General features: G+C 53.3%; 1 long non-coding RNA gene and 1 other non-coding gene across 16 annotated transcripts in view; both read left to right on the forward strand.

Moving 5' to 3' along the window:
- The first annotated feature begins 7,688 nt into the window (after positions 1-7,688).
- LOC132000265 (uncharacterized) overlaps positions 7,689-14,123 on the forward strand; it is an 84,850-nt gene continuing 78,415 nt past the window's right edge. For all 15 annotated transcript variants that reach the window (XR_009399221.1, XR_009399233.1, XR_009399226.1 and 12 more), the window contains exons 1-3: positions 7,689-7,821; positions 10,035-10,194; positions 11,167-11,262. This is a non-coding gene — a long non-coding RNA (uncharacterized LOC132000265). The remainder of the gene's footprint in view (positions 7,822-10,034; positions 10,195-11,166; positions 11,263-14,123) is intronic.
- Positions 10,295-10,371, forward strand: LOC132000552 (small nucleolar RNA SNORD112). The gene has a single exon (XR_009399401.1). It is a non-coding gene; the product is annotated as a small nucleolar RNA SNORD112 (small nucleolar RNA).

Genomic DNA, 14,123 nt, shown 5'->3' on the forward strand with positions numbered 1-14,123 from the left:
ATTTTATTTGAGAGAGAGAGACAGAGAGAGAGCAGAGTGTTCGAGAGAGAACATGCGTGGGAGTAGGGAGGGCCCAGGGAGAGGGAGAAGCAGAGTCTCCATTGAGTGGGGAGTCCCGACATGGGGCTCCATCCCAGGACTCTGAGATCATGCCCAGAGTTGAAGTCGATGCTTAGCTGACTGAGCCACCCAGATGCCCCTGAAATTTAAATTTTAATCTGGAAAAATTAGAATTGGCTAAAAATTAAAACATTTAAAATGGTTAATATTTTAAATTTTAAATGTGAAACCTGTATATTTCTTAAAATTTTAAAGCACTTTATTGGCTAAAATTTAAAACTTAAAAATTTAAACTGGCTTAAATTGAAAATTTTAAATATAAAATTTATATAGCCCTTAAAACTTAGATGTCTTAACTGGCTAAAATGTAAACTAGAAAATCTCAGTATGGCTCTTAAAACCCTTGAAACTCTTTACTGGTTAAACTCCTTTGCCAGTTGATTTAAAACCTAGATTATACCCCTTTCCATATAAATCTGTGTCTTAGCATATTTATGAATTTGGTGACGTAAATGATGAACTCATTCACCTGTCCTGTCTTCAATCTAAAATCCAATATCCTTGGCATGTTACGAAATCCTGATCTTAACACTCCTTAGCATGAAAACTCACACTTTTAGCAGGATGCAGGAAAGTTGTCCCATAAACTGCTCTATCCAAAGTGTACAAAAGTTTCTTTTCATTGTTTAAAATACAAAGTTCCAATCACTCAGCATAAAATAAAAACAGTTTTACTGTGTAATTCATCTGCAGACGACGGCTGTAACCCCCCAAATCTTACCAGGCGGCTTCTTCAACTCTCGATGGGCATAATTCCAAACCTCTAAGCATTATATACAAATTTGACCGTGTCATTCCTCCAAACAAAAGGTCACGCTTCCTTGCCGGGTACATAAATTTGGTTTTATAACTTTGCTTAACGCCTTATGATATCTCTTAATCACCTATGAGATAAGATCTAAACCACTTTGCCCAAAATGCACATACTACTGTATCATTTCTCTGCACGTTCCTCTTATCAAACACAGAAATTTTACCATGTCGCTCTCTTACACACTGTTAATGGCTGAAATCCAAATTCCTTAGCACTGCACAAAAATGTACTCTGGTTGTTCCTCAAAATAGGGTCCGAACTTCTTAGCTATGTAAATCCAGTCCCATAACCTCTGCCTAAGACCTGCTCCACCTTTCTGTCACTCACTGTAATCACCCACTGTAAATGAGTCCAATAAATGGTCCAATTCTTCAACATAAAGTACAGAGAGATAGCACCCGTGCCAAGGGGCGCCGCCTTTGTGCTCTGGTTGTGCGTTCATTATCTACTTCATCAAATCCAGACACCTTAGCATAGAATATATTTTACCAGCTAATTTCCCTGGAGACAAAACTTGCATCAGTCACTCCTTAAAACCCTTCACTGGCTAAAATCCAAACACCTCTGCAGGAGGGTTCAAAAATGAGATCACATCCCTCCCCAAAATGATATGCTCGCACGCCTTCGACTCTCACATAAAATCACATCTCCTTGGCATGTTATAAAAATCTGATCATATTATCTTTACCATAAAAACCCACTCTTGTAGTTCTGCCAAAACGCGATACGTTTGGTCATGTAACTCCCAATTTAAAACTTTCCAAGTTTTCTTCGTTGCCTCTAACATAACGTCCCAAGTACTTAACATAAAAGGCAACGCTGTTCCATGTAATTTATCTTCAGACCGGTCTATAAAAAAAAAACAACAACCCTGACTCTCATCCTGTCATTCTTGTAAACCCTTTTTTGGCTTAATTCCAAACGTATTAACATGGTATAAAAAAATTCGATCTTGTCATCCCTTAAAATAAAGTTCACACTTCCTAGCACAGCATATAAAATTTGATCCTGTAATTCCGCCTTAAAATCTTAACAATATCTTTTCATCGTGAAATTAGGGAATCGAAGTCCAAATTCTTAGCATAAAATGTGAATTTTGTAATTTCACCGCATATTATTTTTTCCACTCCAAAAAATCTTACCGTGTCACTCTCTCAGAATTTTTTATTGGCTAAAATCAAATTTCTAGGCATTTAACAAACTCCAGTCATGTCAGAGCCTCAAAATAAATTTCAGATTTCTTTGCGTGTTCCCAGCATTGATCATGTAACTCTTAATGATTGAAGTTTTTCAACTTTGGTGTCCACACCCATCGAATCTCTGAAAGTCAGACATTGGCACCCGCCCTTGAGATAAAAAGTGAAAGGTTTTTTACAGGAGACTTAAATCGGTGGTTCTTACCATTTTTCTCGTTTTTCAATGTTCCCTGTATAATAAAGTCCAAAGCTGTTAGCCTTAAAATACATTTTTTTCATGTTTTCCTGCACATTTATCTTCCACAAGCAAAAATCTCACCATCACATTGCTTGAGACCCTTTGGCAAGAATCCAGACTCCTTAGCATGATATAAAAACTTGTTCCAGTCACTCCTCAAAATAAAGCTACCCCTAAACCCCGAATCTATTCCTAGAATCCCGCTTAAAACCTCTTCCTGTATTTTCATCACTAACAACATGTCTCAACATCTCGGCGTCTTTCATCACGGCGTTCTCAGTGTAAAACCTTTCAGATTTCATGTCCAAAGCCTAAAATCCAGATACCTGAGCATGAGATGAAAATTGGACTAGGTATTTGTTATAATTAGAAAAGTCTTTACATCGCTCGTCACTACTTAGGGAATAAAGCCTCAGTTCCTTTGCATGAAACCGACATCTTTCATCCTCTCTAATTTCTCGATCCAGTGTCTTGTTCCCCTCAAAGATGGGGTTTCTTACCTCCTGTCCCCCATCTCATTTTAATTTTATAGTTCTGGATCTTTTTTATGTTGTTAAGCTGGTTCCTCTGCCTACATTTCATTAATTCATTACAGCAATGTGTCCTGATTCTATTTTCTGAGCCAGGCACTGTGTGTGGACCCCCGGCGGGAGGAAAGGGAAGCAGCGTGCCTTGCCGAGGAAACGTCACCAGCAGTGGAGATGCGGACCACGCCCTCATGCTGAACGTTGCACTGGAGGTGAGTTTAGGGTCCCCAAGGGGCAAGACCAGGGGGTCTCCCTCTACTGCTGCTGAGCGTCTCCTTCGAGGCTCTCCTGCGCTTAGCTGCCTGCCCCTTTGGGAAGACACTGGGCATTGCTGGGCCTGTGCCTTGCAGAGTGCAGGTGTCTCTGGCCTCCCTCTCTGGCTCTTTTCCAGTGGCTGTGGGCCTCCTTCTGACTCCTACCCTCCGCACGGCCGCCTGCTGCAGGGGGTACAGCCCAGAGGCTGCCCGGTCTCTACTCTGGGCTCCCCAGAGGGTAATATGGTCCATCCTACAGATGTAGTGGGTTAAATGCTCAGGTCTCAGGCCTTAAGGCAATTTTTTTAAGAACTCTCTCTTGATTGGCCATTTCTCACCTTATATTAAAAAAAAAAGAAAAAAAATTCGAGATCAAAATCAGGATTGCGTGATCCTGGTGCAGGTCAGAAGTGACCTCGAGGTCCTGCAGCAGGACCCTCTGCCCCTCCACCCACCGCGACACTCACAGACAGACACCCGGGCCTCACCACCTCCCGTGTCCAGAGCCCTCTTGGCCGGGTCAGCTCCCTGCTTGCCGCTGAGCAAGTGGCCCATTGGGGTCAGGGCTGCCAACGTGAGTCTATGAAGGGTTGGGTGGGGGGGGGGGGGGGGGGGGGGGGGGGGCCCATCCCTCTGCGAATACCTCGCCCTGTCGGCTCGCTTGTACAGTAAAGGAAATCTGATTTTAAAAATAGAGCTTGGAAGAGGAGATGAGGGGTATTCAGGATCAGATTCGAGCCTGGGGCGGGGATCCGGGGAGAGGTGAGGACAGGGGAGGGGGGCACGCAGCCCGTGTTGCTGAGGAGGAAGGTGGAGAGCCAGGAAAGCAGAGGCAGGAGGGCGGAGGGGACCGAGGACAGTGGGGCTTCTTTGTCACGTTCTCCCCTTCCCTGGCCTCTTGGACACTAGTGGTCACACCTGTGGTGCCAGCCGCCTGGACTGTCCAAAGGGACGTCGGGGCTGCGGTCAGGGGAAGACCCTCGTCTGCCTTGGCCTGCCTCCAGGCCATTCTCAGAGCCCCTTGGGTTGGAGGGCACAGCCTGACCGTCCGGGGGGCCAGGTGACTTGGAAGTGACTGTCCCCCACGGGCTACTTCCGCTGCTCCAGACCCGTGGAGCTTTGCTGTGGGAGTGGGCACCTGGGCACATGAGTGGCTGTTTGCCATTTTATTAAACTAGTGTTAAGGTCAAGATGTTCCCTTTGTCGGGCTACGGCTGGGCTCCTTGGTTCCCCAGTGTGGACCAGTGTGCGGTCACTCTCCCCCTGCGCTTGCCGTTGGGATTTCCCTGGGCGCCCAGGAGTAGCTCGGGTGGGTTCTGTCGACTCCCGTGGGCTCCTTGCTTGCCTCCTGCCTCGTGGATTACGACCATCTGGGCCTTAGAGCCACGAGACCCTTCCCACTCGACCCTCCGCAGCCAGCCTCAGTGGCTTCCCGCTGTTCATCCCTGGGGGTCCGGGGCCTGGGGCCTTGGCAAACAGTTTCACTGCAAAAACAGTGCCTGGAGGGGGTTGCCGTGACTCAGGGCAGATACGGAATTGCCCCAGAGCTGGGGCTGGGCCCCCAGGGCTTCTCCTTCAACCTCAAAGCGGCTAGAGGGGGCACCTTCTGGAAAAGTTTCCTCAGCCCCTTGCCTCCTGGAGCCGTCTGAGGGCAGCGTCCCTGACGTAGCAATATTCCTGTGGCCGGGTCCCTGTACCCCCCGCCCCCCTCCCTGCTTGACTGGCAGCTCTGGGGGCAGCTGGATCACTCTGCCCAGAATAACCGTGGGAGGGATTGGGAGAGGGGTCACATCAGAGAGCGGCCTTCTCCTTTGGGCTGCCCAAGTGGGCCAGGCCAATCAGCTGCTCCCCGGGCAGCTCTTGCCTTTCAAGGCAAGCGGGCAGGGAAGGAGCTGGCCAGCTGCTCGCCCGGGACCCATGCTGACTTTCAGCGTGACCTTCTCCTCCTGGGCCCTCAGTTTCCCCAGAGCTGCAAGGCGGGCTTGGGCGGGGGGGTGTGTGTCTTTTCATTTCGTTCCTGTAGCTCTGGGGTCCTGGGAGGGGCCTGGGGGTAACTTGGGGAGCAGCGGTGAAGGGAGACGGTTGGCTGTGTGGGTGGCGCTCAGGGACCCCCTCCCCACCCTGCCTCAATTCCAGAAGCTGGGGGTCCTTGTACTATTTAACAATAGTATTAGGGATTGGGGGGGTCCTCTCACTGTTTCATTTACAGAGAACTCCCCACATGTGAGTCATGGTTGGTTCCTCCCAGGGTCTGCCCCGTGCGACACTGGGGCTGGGAGGGTCTCAGTGGACTCTGTCCCTCGTGGGGTCCTTCTGGGCTGGGTGTTCTTCTGGCTCTGTAGACGGGCCAGGAGCTGTAGACCTAGGAGAGGGGTGAGGGCTTTGAGGCAAACAAGGGGGGCTTGGCCTTGGTGCGAGTGGAAGTCGGGCCATAGTGGGAAGCAGACTTCCTTCCCAGGGGAGGGGGGCCCTTTGTCAGCTGGAAGGGGTCCGAACAAGGAAGGGCTTGTGATGATCACTAAGACTCTGGTGATTTTTAGTGTCGGAACACCTGCTGTAATTGGACGGTCAGCCCTCAGCACTTTCACGCCTGGGTCAACTTTAATGTCCCCACTCACTCCGTGCGGCCACGGCGTTCCGCCTTGCAAGTGAGCACCCCAGGGCCTGGGGGCTGCTGCGGCTTCCCTGGGAGCCCTGGTTAGCAGTGGCTGTGGCAAGGGGGCTGAGACCACCAGGCGCCCCCTCTCCGGGCAGCAGGCTGCTGGGGACCGAAGCTAGCGAGGGGCGGGGTGCCGACACGCGGAGGAGGGTGCCGTCCAGACAGGGGTAATTAGAATTTATTTATTGAAACTGACGTTTTCCCGGCGTCTGCTCTGTGTCAGGCAAGACCCCAGCAGCTTGACCTCCAGACCCTGACTTTGCTCCCACCGACCTTCCCCGTTTCGTGGCGCTGAGAGAACCCAGGTCAGGAAGGAAGAAGCAGTGTGGAAAGCCAGATTTTCCTGCTTCCTTCCACCGGTGGTTGCAGAGCAGGGAACGGGTACCCTGGGGTGGGGTGGGGGGGGCAGACAGCAGCCATTTGGGTGCCCCGAGGGACCGTCGGCCACTTTTGTTCCGTGGCATCCGTGTGCTCAGCCCCATGACCCGACGGGAAGGCCAGGCCCTCCCTAGGAACGGGGGCCTCATGTGTGCCTCCCTCTCCCTGAAAAGCTCATGTGGTCATTGCCAGCTCATTTTGGCTAATTTGGTTGTCGGCAGAGGGACAGGACAGCTGGCCCTGGACCTGCTAATTATAGCCGCTCAAGTGTTTGAACGAGGTACTGTGTCCCCCATGTCATGGTTTTTCCTGCAGACAAACTAACACTTTCACCTTTGTTCCCAAGCGCCGTCCAGCCGGCCCACCCCTGGGTCATCCAGGCTCTGCACGTCCCCCAGAGAGCCGCCGCCCCCGGGGGAGGTCAGCATGGGACCTGCACCCCAAGTCTTACCTTTGACGCAAGCGTTCAGTGGCTCAGTCCCTGGGTCCCGCTGTCAGCTAGACTCTTTGCTTCTTCCTACAAAGTGATTGGATACGTTTATTTCTCTAATTAGGGAAAAGTCCAGGCTTTGGGTCCTGCGTGCACTTTGTCCCGTCGCCCACGGCACACCCCACACTTTCTTCCTTGCTCCCGTCCCAGGGCTGAGTCACTTTACTGGGTCCCTCCGTTTTGAGTCCCTTGGGGGGGTCCCTCCATTTGGGGGTCCCTCTGTTTTGAGTACTTCCTATGTGCCAGACACCGTCCTAATTCTTTGAATCCTTATGACGATACTGAAGCTCTTATGTTAAGAGCTTTTCAGAAGAGGAATTGAAGGCTCAGAAGCAAACCTCAAATCTTTAGGAGGCCTGACCCTCTTCTCCCACGAGGCCTGACGAAGGCTGTGCCTCTTGCTGGCCTCAGACAGCGCACGACCCCCTGAGGTCCAGAACCGCGCTCCTGATCCGATCAGCTCTCCCTGTGGGCTCCTGAGCTCTCAGCAAGACCCCAGTTCTTGCCGGCCCCATTTTGCTCTCAGCAAGGGCCAGAGTTGATGTGAGTCTGGGATCTGGGCCCCTTGTGTGACCCCAAGTACATCTCTTAGCTCCCTGAGCTTCAAGTTCATGGCTGGTTCTAAGTAGCATCTTCCCTCACCTAGGGCCGTGTCCAGGGGGAGCCTGTCCAGGGGGACCCCTGTGCTATTCTGTCCTAACCCTGGTGTCTGTGTGCACGTGTTACTCCTTCATCCCGCCTGCTGCTGGCACACAGTGGGGCTGCAGACAGCAGGTGAGGCCTGAGAGGTGGGTAGAACTCTGAGTGGTTTCCTTTCTCCCTTTCCAGGCGGCTGGAGGTGAGACCGCGCTCCCCCACCCCCCACCCCCCGGAGGAGAGCAGATGCCTGGCCCAGGATCAAAGAGAAAGGTCTGCAATGTGAATTCATTTTTTCTGAGTTGTAAGTTTGGATCATTTGTAAATGTGTATCCCGCTCAGGATGGAGCTAACCTGAACTCTGTAATTTGCAGGGGAGGCTCGCTGCCCCTTGGATGGGCAGTGAGCTCTGGGTTCCAGAGGCCAGGCCGCGGCTGCCCCCTGGGATGGCACCCCTGCTCAGAGCAGGGTGGACGTGGGCCTCCTAGGCTGACCTCCCAGCAGACCAGGTATGTACGCCCTGTCTTTACACCACATAGGTTCTGGGTAGGTAGACACCTGACACCGCGTTCATATGATACTATAATTAAAAATCCAGAATAATGCTGTCGCTCTGTTACGTATGTCATCACGGGAGGTGTTAACATCTCTGACCATGTACAGAGGGAGACCTTTCTGGTGGGGGCTCCAAGGGGAGCCCAAGGAGCCTGCTGGGTGGGGGGCGGTCAGAGAGCACAAACTCCCCTGGGTGACCTTGGTCACATGACAGTGAGTCCCCCTCCTCTTCTGGAGGATGGGGACTGCCCTCTATAGACATTGATACCTTAAATAAAATGGAACATGTCTGGCACACAGTAGGTATTCAACGCAGATAAAAATCACTCTTTTTTTGAGGCGGATCTGTTCCCTCCCTGTTGGAAAGCCCTTCTTGTGTTTATAGCACCCAGAGGGAAGTCGAGGGGAGCAGGGACAGTCGGGGGTTAGCATTGGGATCTGGAGAGCCTTTTCTTGAGTTAGCTGTATGGCTTGGACGGGTGGTGCCTAGATTTACGAGGCCTTCCCAAGCAGCAAACGTCTCCATGTTGAATTACCCTGGCCCCCGGAGGTGGAGGCAGGTGACAGCAGCCCGGGAACTGTATTTTATTTGTCTTTATCCTACCATATTTCATATCTGAAAAACCATGACAAATACCTTAAAGTATTCACGAGGACCAAACCCAGGCCAAAAGAAAATTCTGGGTAACAAAGAGCAGAGCCTCAAGTGCGGGAAAGGCGATTAGGAGCTGCTCATGCTGGCGCAGGGCTGGTTAACCTGTGCTTGCATTTCTTCCGCACGAAGTCATGGTCAAAAATAGATAACTGCCCGGCAGAGGGGAGGAAAGTTCTAGAAGGTCCCTGTCTGTGCTGTGGAGAGGGGAGACTCGAACCCATGGATCAGTTAGCTGATCTGTGCAGAGGGAGGCCAGGGGAAACCAGACAAGGGCTCACAGTGATTGGGGTTGAACGTTGGCTTAGTTTGGGGTTCTGGGGGGCGTCTCAGAGCCTCTGTGTCTCCATCTTCAGATGAGACTGAGATGGTGTCTGCTGCCATTAGCGCGTAGCCCAGTGCCTGCCCAGGGATTCTGACGGCTTTGACAGCTGGGAGGGGGCCGGGGGAGTGGAGCCCGGAGCTCAGTGAGCAAGCCGGAGTTGAAGTGTCTTGGGGAGGGGGTCACAAAGGGAGGCCAGCGAAGACCTGTGGGGTAGCTCCCCTTTGTCCGGGAACCGACAGGTCAGAAGCCCCCGAGCCTTGAGCCGCACTCCCCCTTGATGAGAGGCGGGGAAAAGGCAGCTGCGGGGGGTCCGCGCTGAGATCTAGCGGTCAGGGGACGGCGAGGCCCCGGCTGCCAGCCGCGCGGCTGTTGACGGCGCATGTGAGCCTCGGGGCCGCTGCTCCCCGGAGGGCCCGTGTGTCCCCTTCCCCAGGCTTAGCTCATGTAACATTCTCCCAGAGTTCTCATTCCAGCCAGCTAATCCCCGAAAACACGGGCCAGGACACTCGCTTTTGGGGCCTCTTAAAGACCGAAAAGGAAAGTCCTCCCCAATGGGTGCATTGGAGACACCCCCGCCGGGATCTGCGCGATCCCGGCTGAGAAATCGCAGCCCGCAGGCCCACACCTGCTGGCCTCCTGTCACCGACACGCCACCGGGAGGCCCCCAGGGCTCCGGCTTTAGAACACATAAAATTAAAAGAGGAACGATCTCGGGGATAAAATAAATCCCCGCGTCTGCAGAACTTGTTTTGGGGATGTGTACCCCGTCCTGGGCCTTCAGCCAAAATGCTCCTCCTTGTGTTTTTTTAAAAAAGGAAAACAACCCACTCCCACTACCCCCAACAAACAAAGGAGAAAAACCAAAAAAAAAAAAAAAAAAAACACCCATGCGAAGTGTTTATTTTAATTATGCAAGGAATGCGCGGAAAATTAATAGACTCATTACTAAAAATCCAACACTGCGGATAAGAGCTAAAGCCCTGTGTCCCCCTCCCCGCCTCCCGCCCAGCTCCCCCCACCCCCCAGCATATTTGCTGCTGTTAACCCCTTTCAGGTGCGGAGTTCCAGATACTTTGTCCGTGCCTTCACGTATGTATATAAATAGACCTCTAAAATACACGATTTTGTTTATTTTTTACATAAGCTACATCGCAGTGTGCATTTTCTTCTGCTTATTTTTCTTCCCTCAGGAATCTGCCTGGAGATAATCAAGATCGACACCGTGCCTTAGAACGCACCTTAGTACCACCCTGTCATCTGAACACACCCGGGCTGGTTTAACCCCCTCACTGCTGTCACGGGAGCCCCAGGTCCTTCCCCCTCCGGGACGGGACAAGGCGTGCGGGGCAGGTATAAGTAATTTCTCAGGAGCGGGCTCCCGAGTGTTTATAACATTATCACCAATGAATATATGGATGCGTCAATTAGCAAAATAAAAGAGGGACATGCCTGGACGGATGATGACGATGTGATTATGAACAAAGGCTCATGATTAATCCAGTTCTGTGCGAAATACTGAGGTCCATTAAAAGACAATAGGTCTCGGCTGTTTCATTCTTTTTAAGAGCTGTTTAATATTCCGGGGTATGTATGCACCCTGGTTGATTAGACCCTCTCCTATTGTGGAAAATCCCAGCTGTAAGTGTGCTGGGGCGGGGGCGGGGGCGGGGCGGGGTGGGGCTTGCGGGTGGCCCCGGGAAGATCCGGTCCAGATAGGAGCTCTGGTCAAAGTCCTGGTCATCTGGAGGGTGGGGAGGGGGTCACAGGTTCACCGCTGCTGCTTTGTATTATTTAAGAAAATAAATAAAAATAAATACATGAGATCAAACTGGACCTTGCACAGATAAATGAGCATGTCAGGAACCGAGGTTGTATTCCTACGATTTTGTTCCACGGGTGCCCGTGGAAAGGGACCTAAGCCCTTCCGTGTTTTGTGCTTGCTCATGGCCTCACAACGAGCGTTTTTATAGCTGAATCTGTAAGCATATCCCAGCTCTATCCCAGCTTCTTGGAGGTGGGTTGGATGGTTTGCAAAGTTTATTTTCATTGATCTTCCTAAAATGCCATTTTGACCTTGTCACTGTCTTGCTTTAAATCCTCCCTCTGACTTCCTGGAGCTTCTGGGATGAGGTCCAAGAGCCTTAGCCTGGCCACGCTGAACTCCCCCCAACACGTCATTCAATAGTCAGGCAAAGCGCAGTCCCCATAAGTGGGATGCCTTTTTGGCACGTTTTCCAAGTTCAGGAGAATGTTTTACATTTTTTCTAGAATTCACCAAAGCAGACACATGTTAATCACCCCCTTTCCTTTGTCCCTTTCTAGTGCCCTGGGCTCCTGGGTTGCCTGGGTCTGCTTTCCTCTCACTGAGAAGGCCTCTCACTCTGCTCCCGAGGACTGAGGCTGTCTGCCCTGCGGCGGGTGAGTGCACTGACTGCGTCACGCCACAAGCACACGCCTGGGGAGGGGGGGCTTCCTCCAGGGCCCCCACTGACTCTGCCCTGCCCTCGAGGGGCCAACACCAGGTTGCCCCAGAATCTATGAGTAGGGGGTGGCAGCATCCCAGGGTTGAGTGTACTGGTGATGGGTTTGGGGTCCATAATTATGGCTTGGAAACCGCTGATTGCGTCTTTTGTGGCCTTGTCCTTGCCAGAGGGAAATGGGCCCAGTCCCAGAACAGAAGGAGGTAAGTCTTAGCATGTGACAGCAGGCCCACCAGCTATGGTGACTGGCTCTGGAGAGAGGACAGACTGACAGTGCGTGCTAGCTTGGGGATAGGGTCATGTTCTAGAAGGAGTCCAGGCTTTGGGGCGGAGGGGCTGATGATGCCAGGCCCACATCACCGTGGGGGCAGAGGGCCTCCCCTGCTTGTGGGAGGGAGAGAAGTAACCAGACCTGCTCAAGGTATTGGCCTTTTTTTTTTTTTTTTTCCCCCCGGGGGGGGGGGGGGGGGGGAGGGCACCCCGAGAGGCTGGCCATCTTGAGAGCACACACCCAGCTCCAGAGTGGACATGGAGTGCACATCTTTGGCAAGGCCCTGAGCAGTCCCATGCCTCAGTTTCCTGATCAGAAAAGCATCTGCACACACCCAGTCGTGATAGGCAGACGGAGCCACTTACACAGATAAATAACCCAGCACAGTAGCCGGTGGAAAACGGGGGCCTCCCTCCCCTTCCGTCCTGTCTGAAACCCTGAAGCTTCCCTCCTAGAGACGCAGGCGGCCCCCCATCAGGGCAGGGAGACCCACAGAGGGAGAAAAACAGGCTGGAAGAGTGTGGGCGGGAATCAAGCCCCCCTCCCCTCCCCCCAGGGTAGACACCCCCAGGGGAGACCCTGGCCTTTCCGTTGTCAGTGCCCTGGCAGGGGAAGGGGCTACCCCTGCCGGGTTTAATTGGGTTCTCCTGAAAAGTTTGGCAATCGTTTATTTTATTTTTTTTTTAAAGAAATATATAGAAAATGTCAGCCTGCTCTTCAGGCACATTTTTTAGGCGTGTGTTTTATGGACTTTGGCAAGGACTGCTGGGAAGGAGCAGTGGTACAGTCTCTAGGGGTTAATAATCCCTGCAAAAACTTCTGGCTAAACCTGACTTCTCCCGAATTTCACAGAAAACGCTCCCTGGGCCAGGCCCAGCCTAAAGGGGGTTTTTGTGCGTGGGGCAGCCTTACCTAGGCAAGCCGGGCTTCTGTGATGCCTTTCACACAAATGTGAACTTCCTTGGCCTCGGGGCACAAAGACTCCTCTCTCCGAAAGGCTGGGTTTGTTTACTCTGGAGCGGCTCACCCTGGGGGCTGTTTCTCGTGCCCCTACCTTGTGGCCCGAAACCCCACTGCCCACTTCCTCACGTGGGGATGCGGGGGCCAGAGCCGGGGAGCCTGGCTCTGTTTGTGTCTGGAGCTGAAGGAAGTATCCTGGGGAGGGGGATACGTGCCTCCATCCCAGCAGGAGCCCCCTCCCTGGCTGGCCTGCCCTGCAGGGAACACGGGGTGTGCTGTCCTATAGCCTTTGGCTGCTTAGGGATTTGGGGGGGTGACTTTGCAAATCCACACCAGTGCAAACCTGAGCTCACCCAGCTGCCCCTGACCAGAGACCTTTCTTTGCAGGATTTCTTAGGTGCGTGGCATCTGCTCCGCACCCCACGCTGCCCCCTCCCCCCCACAATGCGGCAGAGGCTGGGATGCGTATGCAAATACCACCTTCCCAAACGTTTGCAAATCGACACTTGCAAAGCAATCCTTTAACAGATGAAAAGAAGAGCAGGGACAGAATAACGACAACCCAACCCCAGGCTCTGAAACGCAGTTTCCCCAAGGTCTCCCAGCAGCTCCCCGAGTGGGTAGGGGCAGCGGGGCAGTCTGTCTGTCTGTCTGTCTGTCTGTGGGGAACCAGCCTCCACTCTCCACCTGCAACACGATGCTGCCCCCCCACGGCGGGTCAGAGCAGCTGTCGGGACCCCAACCGTGCCCTGGCAGAGCGGACCGTCAGAAGCGGGACAGTTGGGCTTGGAGTGACACAGGGGCTCCGTCCCCAGGTCCCCAGGTGCCCCTGCCCTCCCAGAGTCTTAGGCTCTTACTGCCCCATGAAAGTGCGTCACTGCCTCGGGTGGGTGAGCTGGGACAGCCTGGTCATTTCACAGACAAGGAACCCCGGGCTGGCCCCTCAGCCAGCCTGTCTCTCTCGTGTGCACACGCGCGCGCGCGCGCGCGCACACACACACACACACACACACACGTGCACACGCGTGCGCGCTCCCTGAGCGCCTGCCCTGGGAACAAAGACAAGAAAACTCCTTTAGAAACTGCAGAACAGAGCCTCGTCTAGCGGGGGTCCCCTGATAAAGGCCCGTCCACCCAGAGTTCCTGGGAACTGAGCCCCCATGAATGGGCCTGGAGGTCCAGCGCCCGATGCGGCGTGGGCTGCATTCATCAACATGCAGGTCCCTGGGCCCCACTGCTGGGCGGGGGGCTTTCACGAGTCCCCAGAGCATCCAAGTTACGGTCCAGCAGCCGGCTGAATCCGTGGCTTCGGCCCAGCCTCCAGAAAAAGGCCCTGCTTTTCCCATGACCAGGCGGCCTCTCAACTCACCAGACCGCCCCCTACTCCCCCGGAATCCCCCCTCCCCGCCTCCCACCCCCACAGGAAGGCTCCCCCGACCCACCGCACCGCCTGTTGCCCCAGAGAGGACCCAGGCCGGCCTGGCTGGGCCTGGGAGCTGGGGCAGGCACTTGGCCATTTCAGGTAGCCTGGCCCTTGAGATGGGGAGTTAGCTGGGGGACAGCCCCCC

Source organism: Mustela nigripes, chromosome 13, assembly GCF_022355385.1.
Source record: "Mustela nigripes isolate SB6536 chromosome 13, MUSNIG.SB6536, whole genome shotgun sequence".
NCBI lineage: Eukaryota > Metazoa > Chordata > Mammalia > Carnivora > Mustelidae > Mustela > Mustela nigripes.